This window comes from Petaurus breviceps, unplaced genomic scaffold (assembly GCF_028583685.1).
Source record: "Petaurus breviceps papuanus isolate PSGF00001 unplaced genomic scaffold, PetGlider_PUasm1.0 186, whole genome shotgun sequence".
Lineage (NCBI taxonomy): Eukaryota > Metazoa > Chordata > Mammalia > Diprotodontia > Petauridae > Petaurus > Petaurus breviceps.
Genome location: NW_027185798.1, coordinates 4909230 through 4930805, shown reverse-complemented (window position 1 = coordinate 4930805; position 21576 = coordinate 4909230). Strand labels below are relative to the sequence as shown.

General features: G+C 41.8%; 1 long non-coding RNA gene across 1 annotated transcript in view; it reads left to right on the top strand.

Annotated features, from left to right (window-relative positions):
* LOC138162343 (uncharacterized) overlaps window positions 1-20359 on the top strand; it is an 85597-nt gene extending 65238 nt beyond the window's left edge. Inside the window, exon 2 of the long non-coding RNA XR_011168598.1 lies at window positions 17687-20359. This is a non-coding gene — a long non-coding RNA (uncharacterized lncRNA). The remainder of the gene's footprint in view (window positions 1-17686) is intronic.
* Window positions 20360-21576: the final 1217 nt, after the last annotated feature.

Genomic DNA, 21576 nt, shown 5'->3' with positions numbered 1-21576 from the left:
TTTGGCAAACAATACTCTACAGTGCATGCCACTTTTGCTATTTCACAATTGACTGAAAGATGCAGAGAATGTAAGATCATTATGTAATTACTATGTCTTGATAATAAAAAAGCATTTGATTTGGCTGGTCAAATGCTTTCTCACAGGCTCTTTTTCAATGATTTTCCTCCCATCCATACAACAAGAGTATATCCAAAATCTTTGTGCAGTTTTAAGCTTTAGTGACTTACGTCCTTTAATAACTGAAAACTGTCTAGACTTTAATAGCCTAAACCTTCCCTCTGACTTTGGGGATATCATGCCCTTGTCCTGTGCACTACTGGAAGTGGCCAAAACATGCTTTTATGGAACCTCCAGGTGATCACCTTATATTTCCACTCTTATTCCACTACAAATAGTAACTATTGGATCCACCTGTGCTATTGTCCTCCAAATATTAAATGTAAAAGATCAATGGAAGGAGAGTGACCATCAAGGCAGGGCAGTATAGAGTGGGCATAGTGCTGGACATGGAGTCAGGAAGACCTAAGTTCCAATGCCCTTCTCTGACACGAGGCAGCTCCCTTGATCTCCTTGGGCCTCCTCTGTGGAAGGCAGCTCAACTTGATGACCTGTAAGATCTGCTCCAACTCTTCCACGATCCTATAAATTTCCCTTGGACACTTTCTATCTGAATTCTATCAAACATAGCATAAGATAAGGATAATTAGAGCAGGAATTAGAATTTAAGTTCCTTGAGGTTAGGGAGTCTTATTTTTATCATCTATGTTCCAAGTGCCTGGCACCTAATAGGCTCTTAATTGATGTTTGTTGATTGACCTCAAAGGCCATCTAGTCCAGTTGCTTCATTTTATAAATGGGGAAACGGAGGCTCAGAAGTAATAAGTGATTTGCTTAGCTAGGTAGTTGCAGAGCCATGCCTGACTGGCTGTCTATTTCACCATGTAGAGTTGCTATAATTATGCTGCAGGTTGTAGCCAAGAATGGGGGAAAATGATAAATCAGCTGTTCTAACCCTGGAGTGCATGGTGTGTCCCTGGTGGGTGGCATTCAACCACAGAGCAGAGGAGGAGTAACATGAGATGTTGGGGTGTGCGTGAGGGAACTGTGATCACAGAGTCTGCACAGTGACCTGTCACCCCAGTGATGTGGAGGAGAGATACTGATAGACACAGTGCCAGACCGAAGATCAGCAGACCTGGCTTCTGGGATTGGCTCTGCCATAAACTGGCTGCATGACCTTGGACAAGAAGCTTCACACTTTGGACCTCAGAGGGGACCGGGTAAGGTGGCTTCTTAACGTCCCTGATCATTCTAATATTACGCAGTTCTATGGTCGAGATTGTTCCTGACCAATCAGTATAAGACTTCCATCTACCTCTGCAGATGAGCATCCATTCCGCAAAGTACAGTCAATCAACTGGCATTTATTAAGCACTTGTCATGTACCAGGCACTGTGCTAGGAACTGAGAGACAGTGAAAGGCAACAAACAGCCCATAAGTCAAGGAGCTCACAGTCTAATGGAGAGACAACATGGAAACAAATCCAAACAAACCATGTGTAGATGGGATAAGTCAGCAGGTCATCTCAGAAGGAAGGCACTGCAATCAAGGAGGGCTGGGAAAGGTTTTTTGCAGGAAACATAACTTTAGCTGAGACCCGACAGAAGCCCAGGCACCTAGCCCACACAGAGGTTAAGTGACTTGTCACCAGCCAGTGTGTGTCAGAAGTGGGTTTTAAACCCTGGTATCCCTCGAAGCTCTAGAAGCTGCAGGTATGTGAACTAGAAACTTTGACTTCATCTACCTACTGTTTAACTAACTGGACTTAAAGGTAATTTTGATCACATGTTACATTTTACAGGGATAAATACCTGGCAATTTAAAAAGTGAAATATAAAAACTAAAGAAGAGAACATTTGTTCTTCAGTCATGTTGAGTTCTTCATGACCTCATTTTGGGTTTTCTTGGCAAGAATATTGGACTGGTTTACAACTTTCTTCTCCAGCTCATTTTACAGATGAGGAAACTGAGGCAAACAGGGTCAAGTGACTTGCCCAGGATCAGACAGCTAGTAAGGGTCTGAGGTCAGATTTGCACTCTGGTCCTGACTCCACGCTGGCACTCTATCCATTGAGTCACCTAGGTGCCCCAAAGTAAATATTACAAATGTACGTCAAATAAATGACAAAGAAACATTACGATGCATTGTATATAAGTTAAGGAAACACAATTGCTTCTCACTGTATTCTTCTTAAGAATTCATTCTGAGTACTGCCTAAATCCTAGTATGTTTCATATATATATATATATCTTCATATGTATGTTTCATATATATGTATGTATGTATTTCATATATATCCCTGATCCATTTGATGGAGTCCTGAATCACCAGCTTCTTCATCAAGCTAGCCTACCTCGTACTGATTCGACAGGGGACACCAAGCTGGGAGGAAAAGCCCCACTATCATTGCTGGAGTGCACCTGTTTTCCCACAGCCCCTCCAACTCTGTCATCCTTCCCAGTTTGGAGTGAAACCTCAAAACTGATCTAGTTTCCATTTCTCTAATTACTAGTAATTTGGAGCACTTTTTCATGTGATTATCGATAGCTTGGATTTCTTCCTATGGCGACTGCTTATTCATGGCCTTTGGTATCTTATGCTATGCTTGACAGAAAGAGTCCTGGGACAATTTATAGGATCATAGACTAAGAGTTTGAAAGGACCATTTGTTTGGGGGGCAGGGAGTAGCTGCGTATATTTGAATTAGTTCCTTATGTATCTTGAAAATGAGATTTTTACCAGAGAAATTTTTTGCAAACATTTTTCCCAGTTACATTATATTTATTTGTAAAAAATCATTAAAATTATATAGAATCAAAATAGTCCATTTTATCTTATGTGATCCTCTCTATCACTCTTTAGTCATTATCAATAGATATGAAATAGAAAATCTTCCTTACTCTTCTATTTTATTTATGGTGTGACTTTTTATATCTCAATCCTTTACCCATTTGGAGCTTATCTTGGTATATAGTATGAAGCATTGGTCTAGACCTAATTTCTGCCAGACTGATATCCAGTTTTCTCAGTTTTTGTCGAATAGTGAATTTTTCTTATAGTAAGTGAGATCATATTTGTCAAATTCAGTGCTTTCTTGTTTGTTTACTTCTGTGTTTTGCATGCTTAATTTGTCCCATCAATCAATATTTTCTCTTTTTTTAACCAGTATCAAATTATTTTCCTGATGATTGCTTTGTAATACAATATCCAATACTGTTGGCCCCCCTTCCTTCCCACCTTTTTAAAATTTTGATAAATGTGCAAGTCTTACACTTGGATGCAAAAAATCGGTTTCACAAATACAGGATTATTGAGGAATTGTTAAAAATCAGTTGTTCTGAAAAAAGACATGGGGACCCCAAGGTCAAGGTGATTCAGTAATATGATGGGGTAACCAAAAGATCTAATGTACTCTTGGGATGCATTAAGAGAGGCATGGCTTCCAGGAATAGGGAGACAATGGTCCCACTATACTCTCAACAGACCTCAGCATTATATTCAACTCTGAATATGGTTTATAAAGGACATTGATAATCTGGAGTAGGTCCAGAGAAGGGAAGCCAAGATGGTAAAGGACCTTGAGTCAAAGGGATTTGCTGAAGGCATAGGTCATTTTTATCCTGGAGAAAAACAAATTCAAAGAGGACAGGGTAGCTATCTTTAAGCATGTGAGGATCTCTAATGTAGGAGACAGCTTAGATTTGTTTGTTCTCTTAAGTCACCAAGGGTCAAATCAGGAGTAAAGTATAGAAATTGCAATGAGCCTAGCTTAGGTTTAGAATACCTTCTCCCCAAATGCCTGTCCAAAGCTAGAATGAGTCATCTCAAAAGTTGTCACATTTCGGGACGGCCAGGTGGTGCAGTGAGTAAGAGCGCTGGCCCTGGAGTCAGGAGACCTGGGATTGGTTCCGGCCTCAGATACTTAACACTCACACAAAATAAGTGGCTGTGTAACCTTGAGCAAGTTAATTAACCCCAATTGCTTTTTTTAAAAGTTGTCACATTTCCCTTTGTCAGAGGTCTGAGCAGAGATTAGGTTGGCTTGTTTACTCATTGAGTCGTTATAGTCTGGATTCCTTTTATCTCAGCTTTGTGACTCAGTGACAACCAAAGATCCTTACAGCTCTTAAAGTCTTTGATTCCTGACTCTGAGGCCAGTTCAATGTCCATTAGGCCAGTGTCCTCTAACTTCCTTTACTTACAGCTCTGTAGTCTTTGCCATAAGGAATTCTGGCACATTGAAGTTGGCACCACAGAAAAGTTCCTGGGCAATTGGACCTCCAGACCCATTACCCAGGCCTTGGGATTCCTTCACCTTTTCCCCCACCTCCTACCCTCTTCTTTCTTCATTTTCCCAGGACTCCTGGTCAAAACGGTGCTGTTGTTGCCTTCTCAACACCAAACCAGGAAGAGTAGGCAGCAAATTGTAGCTAGGGGTGAGATAGGGTGATGCAGAAGTCTTGGGGTGCAAGGAGGAGGAAGGGAATTTGGAGGTGGGGGAAAGAGGAGTGACAGGACTTTACAAAAGGAGTTTTCCAACTTCTGACAGTACAGGAAGTCATATTTTGTTTGGGCTGTGATCGATCATAACATTAATTGCAAGCTCAAAACAAGGTAAACAGAATGGAACAAAGGACAGAGGTCTATAGCAGGGGAACCTGCGGCCTCAAGGACACATGTGATGCTCTAGGTCCTCAAGTAATAGTCACACTACATGGCCCTGGAGTTCTTAGCTCTTAGATGCAGAAGTCTATGGTAAAAAGTAGGTTAGGCAAGATTTTCAAAGTACATCCAAGCTCCAAATTAAAGACTGACAAAGCCGTTTCCTCAGCGGACTGTTCAGTGATACTACTGTTGGAGTTTTTGCTTACAAAAATGTTTTTGGGCTACTCAAGGGACAATTTGTTCTCTTCAGTTCCCTTCAGGGACAGATTACAAGCCCCCCCCCACACACACACACTCATTATTTTACAATAGCATCTTACTTTTGACCTCAAACACTTAACCATTTTCCTCACCTTTTATTCATCTGAAATTACTCCAAATGACTATTTGTCTGCTTAAAAAATAAAATCTTTTCAAAAGAAAATGGTTTATGACTGGTGAAGGCTTTCTAAACTCCATGATGTAGTCTCTACAGGTGCCTCTCAAAGAGACACTCCCCAGATGGTTTGAAAAAAACCAGAGCCAAAGGGATCTAAGTATAACCTCCTAGGGGGTCACTATGAAGGGAAGAACATTCATCTCCGTGGTTTGTTTAACATTAATTACTTTATAGATTTGTCTTGTGTGTGTATCTATTTCTATGTAATAATATATGCTTATCATACCCTCACTCAATTCCATTTGTGGGACCAAGAGGCCCTCCCTCTTTATCTCCTACCCTCCCCCCAACCCTATCATAATATTCTTGACCTAGACCACACTTAGAGAGGGTCAGAGCCACTGCCATGCTCAGCACTATAGCTCTCCATCATTGGTACCCATGGACTAACAGAAGATGTCTACCCATATATACAGGAGGGTGAGCTGGAACTGTATGACTTTGTGCAACTTACCTTTCTTCTCTGGCCTCACTTTCCTCATTTGTAAAATTAAGAGGATTGGAATAGATGATCCCTAAGGCCACTTGAAGATGTGTAGTTTTAGAGAGTGACTCACTAAGGGCCATATAGCTTATATGAATCAGAGGCAGGAAGAATTGAACTCAGGTTTTCCTGATTCTGAGGGCAGTTGTTATCCACCCCACCTTTAGTAAGAGATTTATGTTTGTAGAATGAGTAAATGAATGAAGAGATTATCCTTGATGTTGATTTCATCCCTACTCCCAAGGAAGGCAACAACCATGATAGATTTGGAGGAAAAGGAGAGGAAATAGTCAGAGAGGGGGGAGACACTCTGACCACATGCGTTGCTTCCATGAAGTAACGATAAGGTATAATAGGTAAGCATTGGACTTGAAGGCAGGGAAACTCAGATTCAAATTTCATCACAGATCTTTAACTTGTTGTATAAACATGGGTGGAGTGTTAGGTGGCCCTACAGTCGACATATGCCAGGTCAGGAGTCAGGAAGATTCCTCTTCCTGAGTTCAAATGTGACCTCAGATGCTTGCTAGCTGGGTGACCTTGGGCAAGTCACTTCACCCTGTTTTCCTCTGTTTCCTCCTCTGTCAAATGAGATGGAAAAGGTAATGGTAAACTACTCCAGTATCTCTGCCTAGAAAACCACAAATGGGGTCATGAAGAGGTGGACAAGACTAAAAATGACTTAACAACAAAATAACTTCAGGCAGGTTTTCTTTAAGCACTCTGAGCTACATTTCCCTCTTCTGTGAAATCAGATGGTTACTTGGTGACCTTTAAGGTCCCTTCTAGCTTTAGACCCAGGATCTTATAATGCAATTCACTATAGCTAAGATAAATGATGCCTATGTACAAAAACAACTTAGGTTTATACAGTTTTTTAAGCTTTACAAAGTGTCTTTTTTTCCAAAGCAGGTGATGTAAATACCATCATTCCCATTTTACAGGTGAAGAAAACATGGTTCAAAGACTGGATGAATGATTAATTGAATGAAAAAGCATTTGTAAGTGCCTTCTATGTGTCAAAGATGAGGGCCACAAAGCCAAAAGTGAGATGATCCCTGCCTTTAATGAGCTTATATTCTTTTTTAAGTTAAATTTATTTATTTAGTTTTCAACATTCACTTCCATAAGATTTTGAGTTCCAAATTTTCTCCCTATCTTTTCCCTCCCCCCACTCCAAGATGGCATGTAATTTGATGTAGGCTCAACCTATACATTTGTACTAAACCTATTTTCACATTAGACATGTTGTAAAGAATTAGAAGCAATGGGAGAAAACACAAGAAAAAAAAGAAGGGAGAGGGAGAGAGAGAGAGAGAGAGAGAGAGAGAGAGAGAGAGAGAGAGAGAGAGAGAGAGCAAATACCATGCTTCAATCTGCATTCAGACAGCATAGCTCTTTTTCTAGATGTAGATAGAATTTTCCCTCATGAGTCCTTGCTTGGATCCTTGCGTTGCTAAGAAGGAATAAGTCTATCAAAGTTAGTCATTGCACAACGTGGTTGTTGCTATTTACGATGTTCTCTTTCTTCTGTTCATTTTACTCAGCATCAGTTCATATAAGTCTTTCCAGGTTTTTCTGAAGTCTGCCTGCTCATCATTTCTTGTAGCACAATAGTATTCCATTCCATTCATATACCACGACTTGTTGAGCCATCCCACAACTAATGGGCATCCCCTCAATTTCCAATTCTTGATCACCACAAAAAGAGCTGCTATAAATATTTTTTTATGTGTGGGTCCTTTTACCATTTGTACGATCTCTTTGGGATACAGACCTAGAAGTGGAATTTCTGAGTCGAATTTTTATTGTCCTTTGGACATAGTTCCAAATTACTGTCCAGAATGGTTCTATCAGTTCACAACTCCACCAACGTTTGCCAATTTTCTCTAGCATTTATTATTTTCCTGTTTTATTATGTTACTAGTCTGATACATGTGATACCTCAGTTTTGATTTGCATTTTTCTTATCAATAGGGATTTAGAGCATTTTTATATGACTATAGATAGCTTTAATTTCTTCATCTGAAAACTGCCTGTTCATATCCCTTATTTATCAATTTGGAAATGACTTGTATTCTTTTAAATTTGACTCTGTTCTCTATATATTTTAGAAATTGGGCCTTTATCAGAGATGCTGGCTGTAAAAATGGTTCCTCAACTTTCTGCTTCCCTTCTAATCTTGGTTTCATTGGCTTTGTTTGTGTAAAACCTTTTCAATTTAATGTAATAAAAATTATTCATTTTGCATTTCATAACATTATCTATCTCTTGTTTGGTCATCAATTCTCCCCTTCTCCATAAATCTGACAAGCAAACTATTCCTTTCTCTCCAAGTTTGCTAATAGTATCAGCCTTTATATCTAAATCGTGTACCCATTTTGACTTTATTTTGGTATACAGTGTGAGATGTAGGTTTATGCCTAATTTCTGCCATACCATTTTCCAGTCTTCCAAGCAATGAGCTTATATTCTAATAGAGGAATATAGATGCTCAGGGATGGGAGTTTTGATCTGGGAAAGCATAAGGATAGTTGAATAGAATCACAAAGAAAATCAATTGTCATGACACGCTAGTAGAAATGGTGGTATTGAATAGACGAATGTTCCCAGAACATAGGAAAGAAAGTAATACGAGGTTCATCTGTATGCTGAAGTTGGAACCAGTCTCTCAGGGACGTAAGACAGTAAACTGCAGCATATGTGTGTTATCTTGGAGGCAATAGGGAGCCAATAAGGAGTTGCAAGCCAAGAAATCACACAGTTCAGTCTTTGCTGTATGGTAGATTGCTTTGGCAGTTTGGTACAGATGAAAGATGGCAAGAACTAGATATTAGACCTGAGTTCAAATCCTACACCTGATATTTTCTACCTGCATGACCTTAGGCAAGCCGCTTCACCTCTGTGGGCCTCAGTTTCCTCATCTGTAAAACAAGGGAAATGGACAAGATTCACCCAACTCTATCTGTGATGCTATCAAAGCTGTATTACCCTTAATCAAAGGATTCATAAGATCATAAATTGAGAATTGGAATGGACCCTGAGGAAGCCATGTAGTCCAATCCTCTCATTTTACAGTTGCATGAACTAAGTCACAGGATCATGGCTTCAGAGCTAAAAGTGGTATCAGATTATCAATTTCAAACCCCTAATTTGACAAGTGAGGAAACTGAGACCCATTTAATGAAAGTGTCTTACCCTTGTCCTTAATCAAACACAAATTAAGTATCTCCTATGGTACAGTTCTGCCTCTGACATGTACTGGCTATGTGACCTTGGGTAAGTCATATGCCTTCTCAGCCCCCCCCCCCAGATTATTCTATAGGATCACAAATTTCAGAGTAGGTGCCTACATGCATTAGTTAAGAGAGTTTCCTCACCTGGGAGTCCTCTATAACAACAAAATCACAAAGCCAATCCCTAGCCCTATGTATAAGGGAACTGTTGGTAGTTACTTGGGGAATATAAAGATTAATAACATAGCCTCTGTCCCCATGGAGTTTATAGACTAGTAGGAAAGAAAAGATATGGGCAAACAAGGTCCCAATAAATGCCTATCAATTGACTGGCCACTCTCAAACTCTTTATACCTTGATAAAACCTGTTGGAGCTTTGAGTATTTGAATGAAGAATGAACTGGAGAGGAGAGAAAGTTTCCTTCTTTCTTGGAGACTTCTGTGAAATGAGTCAGGTGGGCTAGAGGGTTCTTGATGGCCCTGCCAGCTCTGGTCCTCTGATTCCAAATACTGGTATAGACTATTTGTGCCTGATTCATGGTGAAGCCTTCTGAACATGGATTGGTCGGACAAGCTGTACATTGACCCCAACATAGTGATTTCATTTTGATCCTCTTCCTGTGTGAAAGGCAACAATGCCAGACTGTTCTCTACCAATAGTAGTATGGTTGAAATCTTCACCATAGCTTCCACCGCCACATGCCCCAAAGAGGAAAGCAGAAATAGCACACTGACTCATCCTTTCATTTGGTTATCAGAGAAAACAACATTAGAGGCAAAGATCGGTGGATGTGGTGGTCTCTTTGTTTGGCGAGGCTTTAGGGTAAGTGGTCATTCTTTTCTGTAATAGAATAAAGTCGCCAAGCCACGCCAAACAGATTTCTCATCCAAATCAGATCACCATTAGTTTTGAAAGGAGTGCTATTATCGTTTCAAGACCCGAATGTGATTTAAGCCGTAATAGCTATTGATTTTTATATTAGCAGCCTCTGCGCCTGGCCTTGTGTTTCTACTGCCATCTGCTATGCAACAGTGGTATTTTTTTTTTCACTCTGTCAACTGAACTCTGAGCCAGAATGCAGGACTCCCACCCTTAGGGAGTTTTCTGAGAAGCCCATGAGCTCAGAGGGCAGAGAAAAGATCCAAATAATCCAATGCCCCTCAGTTCTCAGAGTCTAAATTGGGCCCAGGGAGGAGCCCAGGCCAGCTGGAGAGAAGTTGAAACTCTGTGACCTGGAGATTATCAGCCACTGACTTCATGCTGTAAATATCCTGGAGAAGTCTCAGCTGTTCTAGACCCTCAGTGGTGACTGCCTCTCAGAGTCCTGGGAACGCCAGCCACCTCCAACCATATTGGGTATGGAACTGGGGCTGTGTGGAATAGCAAATACTACCCCTGTTGGGAGTGCTCATCAACATTCCCAAACCTTTCCATGGTCATTGTCTAATGGGAAGAGACACTTGGACAGGAGACAGGAGACAAGGACTGTCAATCTATGTGGTCATGGCTGCATTACTATGTTGCTTCAGCTATGGAGGCCAGAAGAAAAAGTATCATGAGCCTGAACCCACAATTCAGGGGGATTGATGAGGCACAGATTCTCATGTCAAAGGAATGTCTTAGCTGAAATTCGACTAATTTTAACAAAGAGGACAGAAGCATGAGGTAATGGATCAAGGACAGGAAGGATCTTCTCACAGAGTAGCTTGGTATGGTAGGAAGTGTCCTCTTTGGAATCAGAAACCTTAGGATCAAATCCTGCCTGCTATATGTGCAGCCTAAGTCACCCTTTGTAGCCCTCAGTTTCCTCCCCTATGACGTGAAGGGACTCACTGGTCTGTAAGGTCTGATACCCTAATTAAACAGATAAGGAAACCTAATTCCTTCCACCATGGACAAAGACTAATTAAGTACCTCCTATGGGGAAATTCCATCTCTGACATGAATTGGCTGTGTGATCCCTGGTAAGTCATTTGGCTTCTCAGGGCTCTTAGATAATTCTATAAGACCATAAATTTCAGAGAAGGTGCCACATGCTTTAGTAAAGGGAAGTTTTTCACCTAGGAGTCCTCAGTACCAATGAAATCACAAAGCCCACACTACTCCCACGTGGAGGGTACTGTTGCTACTGTAGGCCGTGGGGAAGAATGATATTGGTAACCTAGTCCCTGCCCTGAAGAAGCTTCCAAATAAGAAAGTTGAGATATCTGCACACAAGAATTCCGATTTGGCAGAAGAATTCAACTTGCAGTGGAAATCCAAGATGGAGTGCTAGGAAGGAGCGGTGGTGATAGAAGAACCAGGAAGCCTTTGTGGTATGTATTAATAGATACCCCCTGTAATACAAGAAAGATGTGGGAATGGGAAGGAAGGGTCCAGCAAAATGAATCAACAAGTTTAAAACGTGAGATGTTGTATGCAATGGCCCCCACGTCTTCAAAGAAGTATAGGCATCTGCTTCTAGCTTATTCTTTAGGGTCAAACAGAGTCATTAAAATGGATAGGTAGTATTTCAAAGGCAGAGAAGACAGGAAGGGCATTAGAGTCATCGGGATGGGGATGAGCAGACCCATTGAGGCTGAGAAGTAAAAGTTCTCAGTGGTCATGAAGTAGTTCATTTCCTCTAGATCATGAAGCAGGCAACTTGGGGGACTGGGGCAGGGGAGTAAAAGATAAGGCTGAAGTCAATTTGGAACGTGATCATAGGAAGTTGGGAAGGTATCTCAGAAGTCCTTGGAAGTCACTGAGTCCAGCCCACTAGCTGTATAGATGAGGAAAATGAGGGTCAGGGAGGTGAATTTAGATCATATATCCAAAACTAAAATAACTATCAAGGGCCATCCAGTCTAACACACACCCCCATTTCACAGAGGCAAAAACTGAGGCCTAGGCAGGTGAAATTATTTCCCCAAGGTCACATAAGCAAGATCTGAAAGAAGTTCCTCTTTGTGCCTATACCAGAGTGCTTTCCATTGCAATGATTCTTCGTAGATTTTACACAGGGAGATAACATGTATCAAAGGAATACTAATTTGACAACAATTGATAATAATAAGTAGAATTTATATAGTGCTTTAAGATTTACAAAGCATGGGGTGGCTAGGTGGCACAGTGAATAGAGCAGTGGTCCTGGAGTCAGGAGGACATGGGTTCAGATCCAGCCTCAGACACTTAACACACACACACACACACACACACACACACACACACATACACAAACTAGCCGTATGACCTTGGGCAATTCACTTAACCTGATTGCCCTTCAAAAAGCAAAAAAAAAAAAAAAGATTTACAAAGCACTTTAACAAATATGATCCAATTTCCTCCTCTCAACCATACTGGAATTGAGACTAAGAGAGGATAAGTGGCTTGGCTTCTTGGCCAACACAAGTCTTGTGCTGATTTCTCTTGGTGCCATCTTCCTAGGACAGGGAAAAATAGCCACATTGGGGAATCCTGTGCTTATAGACTAGAGACGGGACCTGTGATCTCATTGAGATGAGGAACTCCCTCTATCAAAGCTGAGTGGCACCTTCTCTGCAGCTTGTGGTCTTTGAAAGTTACCCAGTGCACTGAAAGGTTCAATGGCTTACCCCCAAGCACACAGCCACCATGCATCAGAACCCTGGTCAAGGCTAGACCTCTATGTATTTCACTTGGTTGCCTCTCATCTATGCATGTATCCTCTTACTGTGTAATGGATCATTCTTTCCCTGAAACCCCCACCCCCAACTCCCACCCCAAACATTAATAAGACTTGTTCCTTCCTCAGCAGCCTTTTAGAATCTCTCAGAGCTGATCTAGTGATGAATTCCCTTCTTTCATCATCCCTCACGCATCACTGTATTAAGGTGTCTATAATGTTCATCATTGTGTTGAGGGGTCAGTAAACAAGCTAAGTATCATATCAGAGCTGGATTGACTTTGTGCTTTGAGATCCTTCTCAATGAAAGATATTGTGTACATAGCCTGATGGTCTTGTGCACAGCATTGATAATCCTGCCCCCTAAATACATCATCGGAATGGACACTTACCACATTAAACAGAGCTTCTAGTCATTAGGAGAAAACCTCAGAATGCTTGTGCACATTGTGGGTAAAAGTGAGCCTACCAAACTATTTTATCCTGGTTTGCTTAAGCCTGGGTTGCTAATTTTAGAAAATCTAGAGCATTCGCATATTACAATTGGGTTTAAGGGTTGGCAGCAGTGTGTGGTAGCTAGGGGCGAGACACCTGAGTTCTCATCCCAGGTCTTCTAGCAATTCCCTTGGTGACACAGGGTCGGTTACTTAGCCTCTCCTGTCTCAGTTTTCTCATCTCTAAAGTGGGTACAAATGTTTGCAGCCTTTACCTCACCAGATGGGGTTGTCAGAACATAGAGAGCTCCCTAAAGTATTGCTATCATCCTCATCATCGTGACTGTTATTATCATTCCTATTTCTGAAAAGTAGAAATGCCCCACATTTTCCCTTTCCTATTATCAGGGCTTGAACATTTTGCATCTATTCCCAGCCCACAACACTCATCACTTGTTTGTGAGTCATGGAGTTTAAGAACTAAACCTCTGCCAATCACATTGTAGGATGTGACATGATTTCAGTTCAAAGGTCCCCTCCTACACTGGCCCTTCTCCAAGCTGGCAATGCCCCCCTCCCCCACCCTTTCTTCCTCTGCTTTCCTAGGGATTTGTCAGGGTTATTTTTTTCTGACTTCTCTGAGATCACATAGTGGTAAAGCTAAAACTGCAGTTGAATTCTCTCATCTCCCAGCCTGGTGTTTCCTTGTTATTGCTGTTGTTTCAGTTGGTCGTTTTACATATGAGGAAACTGAGGCAATCAGGCTCAGGTGACTTGCCCAGGGTGACACAGCTAGTAAGTGCCTGAGGCTGGATTTGAACTTCAGGCTCTATGCCCTAGGCACTGCGCCACATAGATGCCTAAAGGTATAGCATTATCAGGGTTCCAGTGGAATAGCATGATTCTTACCCTCTCATAGAAAAAAAGAGTAATTAGGTCAAGGTCCAAAGATTAGTAAGTCCCTGGGCTTGAACTCCCTTCCAACTCTCTCCATTCCACTATATGACCTCACTTTGGTACTCTCCTCCTTTGGAAAATGTCACACAAAGCCTTGTTGCCAAGTTACCAACAAATTATGTTGGTGTCTGAGGTTCTGTGAGGATGGATTGACAGTTTCCCAGGAGCAGGAATAGCAGGTACTTTTAACTTTCATCATCTATCCAGATTTTTTTTTGTTTTTTTAATGTGCCCATAATTTAGGAAGAGCTTAGGGAACATGGGAATGGTGTCTTGTCTCCCTTTTCCTAGGAATATTGGGCTTCCTGTAGAAACAACTTACAGTATTTCTGTGTCCCCACATCTGATTTTCTCCCAACTGATGCACTCAATAAAACACAGCCTGTGGGCAGGGAAGTGGTAATCTCAGAACATTCTGAACCCTATGCTTGCTATATACACAGACCCTCCACAATCTGGCTTCCTACCAGATTGCCTTCCAAGGACATTTCCATTCACACGCCTCTCCCCACCTACACACGGACATCTCCTTTACTCTATCTAAGGACCATCTCCTCACTTTCCTCATTACCCCACACACATTCAATCTGTACCTTTCTGCTCTTTCTTTTTCTCAGTTTTTTCCTTCTCTTGAGTGTCCCCCTTTTTCCTTTCTCTCTGTCCTTCTGTAGAAGAGAAAACTCAGAGGGAGCATGATATCTATGTTCAAGTATTTGAATGGCTGATGTATGGAGAAGGAATCATACTCATAGAAGTGGGTCTTGGCTCCTTATTTTAGAGAGCTGGCACCCAGAGAAGTTCAGTGACCTGCCCAAAGTCATGCAGCTGGTATATGCCTGAGGTTAAATTCAAGCCCAGGACTTTCTTGACTCCAAATCCACCCCTCTGGTCAGCCTCCCAAATAGAATGGGCTTATACTGGTTGGTCCCAAAGGGAAAAACCAAGAGCAATGAGTGTAGGTTAAAAAGAGACCACGGGACAGAGTTCCTAACAATTAGAGCTACCCCAGAGTGAAATGGGATGTCCGGAGAAGTGGTGGGTTCCCCTGCCGTATAGGTCTTCAGGTAGAGACTAGATGAACATGTTGGGTGTGCTGTAATGGGGATTACTTTTGTGTAAGGATTGGGCTAAACCAATGAAGTCTCTTCCAAAATCACTGTGGGGAAGAGCCGAGATGATGCCCCCAAATCACCAAGCCATGCTTGACTCTTGGAAATTCATTAATTCATTCATTCAGCAAGTTTGATTTTTTTCTTAATTTTCTTTTTTACTCAAATATTCCAATAGACCTATGACCTCAATGATTTGGAAGTGCCCTCTGACACTGTAGATTGCAGCCCACCCTCATCTGCCCATCCCGTGGGAGTCTCATTTCTGTCCTCCCATAGATCTGAGTTAGATTCAATGTGCCAAGAGCCTTCATCATTTCATCAGAACAAAACAATGAAACTAATGGTGCTCTCCAGCAATCCACCTGTCACCCCTTGCCTTTCCCATATGGCCAGCCCATGATTTCTTCCAAATTCTTTTTTTTTAATAAATTTCACTGATTTTTTGTTATTATATCACCTAAGCTTCCCTGCGTCCCTCTCTCTCCCCACTTTCAATGAACACTCCTATCTAACAAAGAATTCCAATTTCTTTTTTATTATGAATGAAATCATCAACATGCATAAACATTACAACAGCAGAGGATTTTTAAGAGTATTGTGTACAAGACCATTTTAAAGGGCATATTAAATTAAACAAGATAGTAGCATAAGTGCCCTGGTTTGTGTCCCCTTCTGAATTTCTTTTCTGTTTTATTCTGTGTAACTCTTTAATGTTTTATAGATTTGGCAACATTTATTTAGGGTATACCATGTGCTTACGAACTGGGAACACACACACACACACACACAAGCCTTCAAGAGGTTTCCGTTTTACTGTGGACAAGATGGACACAAACAATAGAAAAGTGGGTGCTAAATCATTTGGGGAAGAGGACAGTGCAAACTGAGGGGTAGAGGGATGCGCAAGGCATCCCTCCGTAGCCATGGCATTTATCTTCACTCTGAAGGAAGCTAAGGGGCTTTTTCTACAAGGCGAGCATGAGGAAGGAATGCTTTCCGGGCATGGGGGCAGGATACATCATGACTCTATCAAGTGATGGTATCAGGGAAACCCTTGTAGTACAGGATAAGACCCTGGTGCTAAGCTTTGAAGGAAGCTGTGAATTCTGTGAGAGGCCAAAGGGGAAAGAGGACACAGGCATGGAGATAGGAGCTGGGAGATGGAATGTCCTCTGCAGAGAACAAACAGGCCAGTCTGGATGGAATGAAGGATGTGGGGAGATTATCGTGCAAGGCCATGAGAGCGGCTCCATCCCTGAAAACATCTCCACAGAGTTTTATTGCCCAGCTGGGCATTGGGGACCCGGCGAGTATAAGAAGAGGAAACAAAGAGCCTCTCTGTAGGCTGCCTAATGAGACACATCCCACCTCAGTCAGCCCTTTGAAGTCCAAGGGCCCTCCCAGAACGGAGGCCTGTATGGAGCCATGGAGAGCAGATGGATAATCTGGCACCATCTGTGTGTCACCAGCTTACAGCTCTCTCGTGTTAAAAGCCACCACAGGCATGTGCCCACTGTATAGAGGCGTGTGGAAAGAAGGCATTAGGAAGTGTTGTAATACAGAAACTGTGATTATTATGTTAATGCATCTAGGGTCAGATAACTGTTTAAGGCCCTTCACTACCCACCCATAATGAGACTATTTTATCCAGGCCATGGACATAACAGTAACTCATAGAGAGTTCATTTGATTTCTCCCAGTCCCGACTGACCCATGTCCAGATGTAACTGAGCAAAACCTGAAATACTGGACACGTGCCACTTTGAAAAATTGCATATGTGATTTGGATGTGTGAGATGGAATGGAAAATGGAAGGGCAGGGGGAAGGGATAAACAATTAGAGCATCTTCTTGGCATGATGGATTCCAGTGACTGTCTAGGCCTATGAACATTTTGGTGTTAATGCTGTCACCCATGGCATTCCCTTTTAAGACCTCTGAGTTGGTTCGTTAATGGCCAAGTCTAAGACACAGTGTTTAATTAGGCCCCTCCTTCAGATGAATTCAGAAAGGTACGATTCAGGCTCACCTAGGGATAATTTATAGCAGTCTGAGTTTGAAAGAAGCCAACCCAATCTTTCTTGAAAACATCATAACACATCAAGTGGGAGCTGCCGTCTGCAGCCTGCCATGTGCTTGGGGCTTGGGTAATCCTGGAGCACAGAGCATATGGTCCTTGCCAAAGAGAGGGAAACAGCCTGCGTGCTAAAAGTGCGTGTGTTGAGCTGGGCGAGTCAGGAATCTCCAAAGATACTCACCTTGAATGCCACACTAACCTTTGAGAAAGCATGTTGGGCACACAGAATCCAACATTGTCAAACTGAGTCAGTGGAGGACGGAAAATAAAGACAGGCAGGGTGACATAACACCAGCTGCACCCTCACTGTTCCTCAGGCAGGATGTCCCCTCTCCCATTTCTAGGCCTTTGCTTTGGCTGCCCCCTTTGCCAAGAATGCCTTCCTTCTTTCTTTAAAATATAGCTTATTTTTAATTTATAGAATAAAACAAGCATTTCTATGATGTAGTATAATAAAAAGACGATGCACTTGGAGCTACAAATCTATTATGTACAACTTGTTGTTCCCTTTAAATCTATAATAAAGTATCATGTAAATTTCTTTCTTTTCTTTTTTCTTCCCTCTTCTCCCCAGCTCTTAGAATCCCAAATTGTCCTCAAAGTTCAGCACGATGAAGCCCTTTCTTGCTTTCTCCATCAAGCGCTTAACACTACCTGTGTGACCCTGGGAAAATTACTAGACCACCCCAAGTCTCATTTTTTTTGGAGGTAAAATGAAGGACTTTTTTGATATCCCAGGGCATGGAGCCAAGATGGCAGAAGAGAAGCACAGACTTGGTGTGGGCTCCCACTCCAATCACTTCCAATACATGTAAAAAATGACTCTAAACAAACTTTAGAGCTACAGAACCCACAAAGAGACAGAAACAAATCTCCTGCTGAAGGAAGACCAGCAGACAGACAGGAAGGGTCTATCACACCAAGCTGGGAGCCAAGCACAGTCCAGCATGAGCTGCCGGTTCTTTCCCCAGGGCAGCCCTGACCAGCAGCCACTGGAGCAGACTTCGGAAGAGTGAATCATCAGTACTTGTGGTGGTGTCCGGGCTTCTCAACTCACAAACACCAAAGACAAAGTAAAAGAACAGTGCGGAACTCTGTTGGAAGAGAGGGGCACTGAGGAGCACAGTCTAGCCCCTGCAGCCACTGCTGCGGGGCTGCTTCAAGAGCTCCTGGACTGCAGATCATAGGGGACCAATTGGCCATTCAGAGGGTAATCACTCTTGCTTTAACCTACTTGCATCTGGATTGCGGTCTTGGGTGGTGGTCCTGGGGTGTGTGACCAGTGAGCCAGAGCTTGTGGGGGCTACAGGGTGGGTGCCCTCCTAATAGCTCTGGCAGCTGCAAAAACCCCAGCGATTTGGGATATAGCTCTCTCCATTATGGAAGCAGAGTTCTACCATGGCAAAGAGCTCAAAAGTCAAGTAATTGGCTAGCAATATGAGCAAGCAGAAGAAGCACAAACAGACCATAGAATCCTTGGGGGGGGGGGCAAAAAGGATTAAGGCATGGAGCAGAAAGAAGACAGCAAAGTCAGAACTCCTGTATCAAAAGCCTCTGAGAAAAATATGAATTGGTTACAGGCCATGGAGGAACTCAAGGAGAATTTTGAAAATCAAGCAAGACAAGTGGAGGAAAAATTGGGAAGAGAAATGAGAATGATGCAAGAAAATCATAAAAATCAAGTCAACAGCCTGCTAAAGGAGACCCAAAAAAATACTGAAGAAAATAACACCTTCAAAAAATAGACTAACTCAAATGGCAAAAGAGGCCCAAAAAGCCAATGAGGAAAAGAATGCCTTAAAAAGACGAATTTGCCAGATAAAAAAGGAATTTAAAAACTCACTGAAGAGAATAACTCCTTCAAAATTAGATTGGAGCAAATGGAAGATAATGACTTTGTGAGAAATCAAGATACTGTAAAACAGATCCAAACAAATGAAAAAAAAAAGTCAATGTGAAATATCTCACTGGAAAAACCACTGACCTCGAAAATAGGTCCAGGAGAGATAATTTTAAAATGATTGAACTACCTGAAAGCCATGATCAAAAAAAGAGCCTATTAATCATTCTTCAAGAAATTCTCAAGGGAAATTGTCCTGATATTCTAGAACCAGAGGGCAAAATAGACATTGAAAAAATTCACTGATCACCTTTTGAAAAAGATCCCAAAAAGAAAACTCATAGGAATATTATAGCCAAATTCCAGACTTCCCAGGTCAAGGAGAAAATATTACAAGTAGCCAGGAAGAAACAATTTGAGTATTGTAGAAACACAATCAGGATAACACAAGATCTAGCAGCTTCTACATTAAGGGATCAAAGGGCTTGGAATATGATATTCTGGAGGTCAAAGGAGTTATGATTAAAACAAAGAATCACCTACCCAGCAAAACTGAGTATAAAGCTTTGGGGGAAAATATAGTCATTCAATGAAACAGAGGACTTTCAAGCATTCTTGATGAAAAAAAAAACAGAGCTGAGCTGAACATAAAATTTGACTTTCAAAAACAAGAAGCAAGAAAAGCTTAAGAAGGTAAACAGGAAAAAGAAATCATAAGGAACTTATTAAAGTTGAACTGTTTATATTCCTACATGGAAAAATGATAATTGTAACTCATGAGACTTTTCTCAGTATAAAAAGAGTTGAAGGGAATATATATATATATACATATATATGTATATATGTGTGTGTGTACATACATATATATGTTTATATAGGAGGGTGTATGTGTGTATAAATACATATGTGAGTGTGTGTATATATGTGTACATGTATACATAGACAGAAGGCACAGGATTGGTTGAATAGGAAGGGATGATACCTAAAAACTAAAATTAAGAGGTGAGAGAAATATAATGAGAGGAGATAGGAAGAGACAGAATAGGGTAAATTATCTCATATAAAAGAGGCAAAGGAAAACTGTTTCAATGGAGGGGAAGAGCAGAAAGGTGAAAGGAATGGGACAACCTGATTCTCATTGAATTTGGCTTAAGGAGGGAATAACATAAACACTCAATTGAGTATCTTACCCTACAGAAAAATAGGGGGGTAGGGGATAAGAGGGGGGATGATAGAAGAGAGGGCAGACTGGGGGAGAGGGTAGTTAGAAGCAAACATTTTTGGAAAGGGATAGGGTCAAAGGAGAAAATAGAATAAGTGTGGGGTGGGATAGGATGGAAGGAAATATAGTTAGTCTTTCACAATAAAATTACTATGGAAATTATTTGGATTACTACACATGTACAACCTATATTGAATTGCTTATCTTTCCAGTGGAGGTGGGTGAGAAGGGAAGAAGGAAAAGAATCTGGAAATCAAAGTTTTAAAAACAAATAATAATTTTTAAAAATGTTTTTACATGCAACTGGAAAATAAGATATACAGGCACTGGAGTACAGACATTCATCTTGCCCTACTAAAAAGTTAGAGGGGGAATGGGGGAGGATATAAGAGAGAACAGATTGGGGCAAGGTGTATGCAGTAGGCTTGCTGTTTTGGGGTGAGGAGTAGGGGAAAGACGGGGGGGAAATGTAACTCAAAATCTTGTGGAAATGAATGTTGAAAACTAAAAATTAATTAATTATTTTTTAAATGAAGGACTTTGACTAGAGGGTCTTTAAGGCCCCTCCCTGATCTAAACTTCCAATCCTATCATCCTCTGATACCATGACCTGTTCCTAGTCTCCCTAGGGGCTCTTGCCCCCTCCCCATCATCTTGTATTCATTTTGTATATTCCAGGACTACTTAGAGTCCCACTTCTTGGAGAAAGCCTTCCGTACCTACTCTAACTCCCTCTAATCTTCCCCTTCTGGCTGCCTAGACTCCTTGGAACATCACAAAGATGACGACTAGCCCATATAATACAACATCTTTTATATATATTCCAGGGCTCCCAAAATGGGGAGAGTGAAACTTCTGACTTCCTAATCACAGGGTGGGGCTGAAGGGGAGGCTGAGAACGGACTAGGACTTGGGGTGGGGGGGGAGCATTTAATGAGGCCTTGGAATGTTGCGAGCATCCCTGGTTGAATTCCTGTGGAATTATGCAGGAAGCTTTTTCTATCAGAAGGCTGTCATTTGGGTAAGACAGAGCGATGGAAAAAAAAATGCACTCAGTGAGGAATCCCATGCCAAGATGAATGTTATTAATCTTCCCAAATCCGTCCATCGAGAATTGGCCTCAACCAAGCCAAGTCCTTGAGCAGACTGGGGTGCGGCCGCAAACTCCATAGAACTCTCCCATCTCTGAAGACTTGCCAGTGGACAGCTGCTTCTAGCTTCAGGCCAAACTAAGGACAAGGAGCTAGGTTTATCAAAGAAGTGGGGGAGAGGAGGAAAAGAAGAGGGGAGAAAGCAGAGGAGGGGAGGAAGAAGATAGGAAGAGAGAGGAGAGAAGAGGGTGGGAGAGGGTGAGAAAGATGGGGACCAGGAGAGAGGAGAGGAGAGGAGAGGAGAGGAGAGG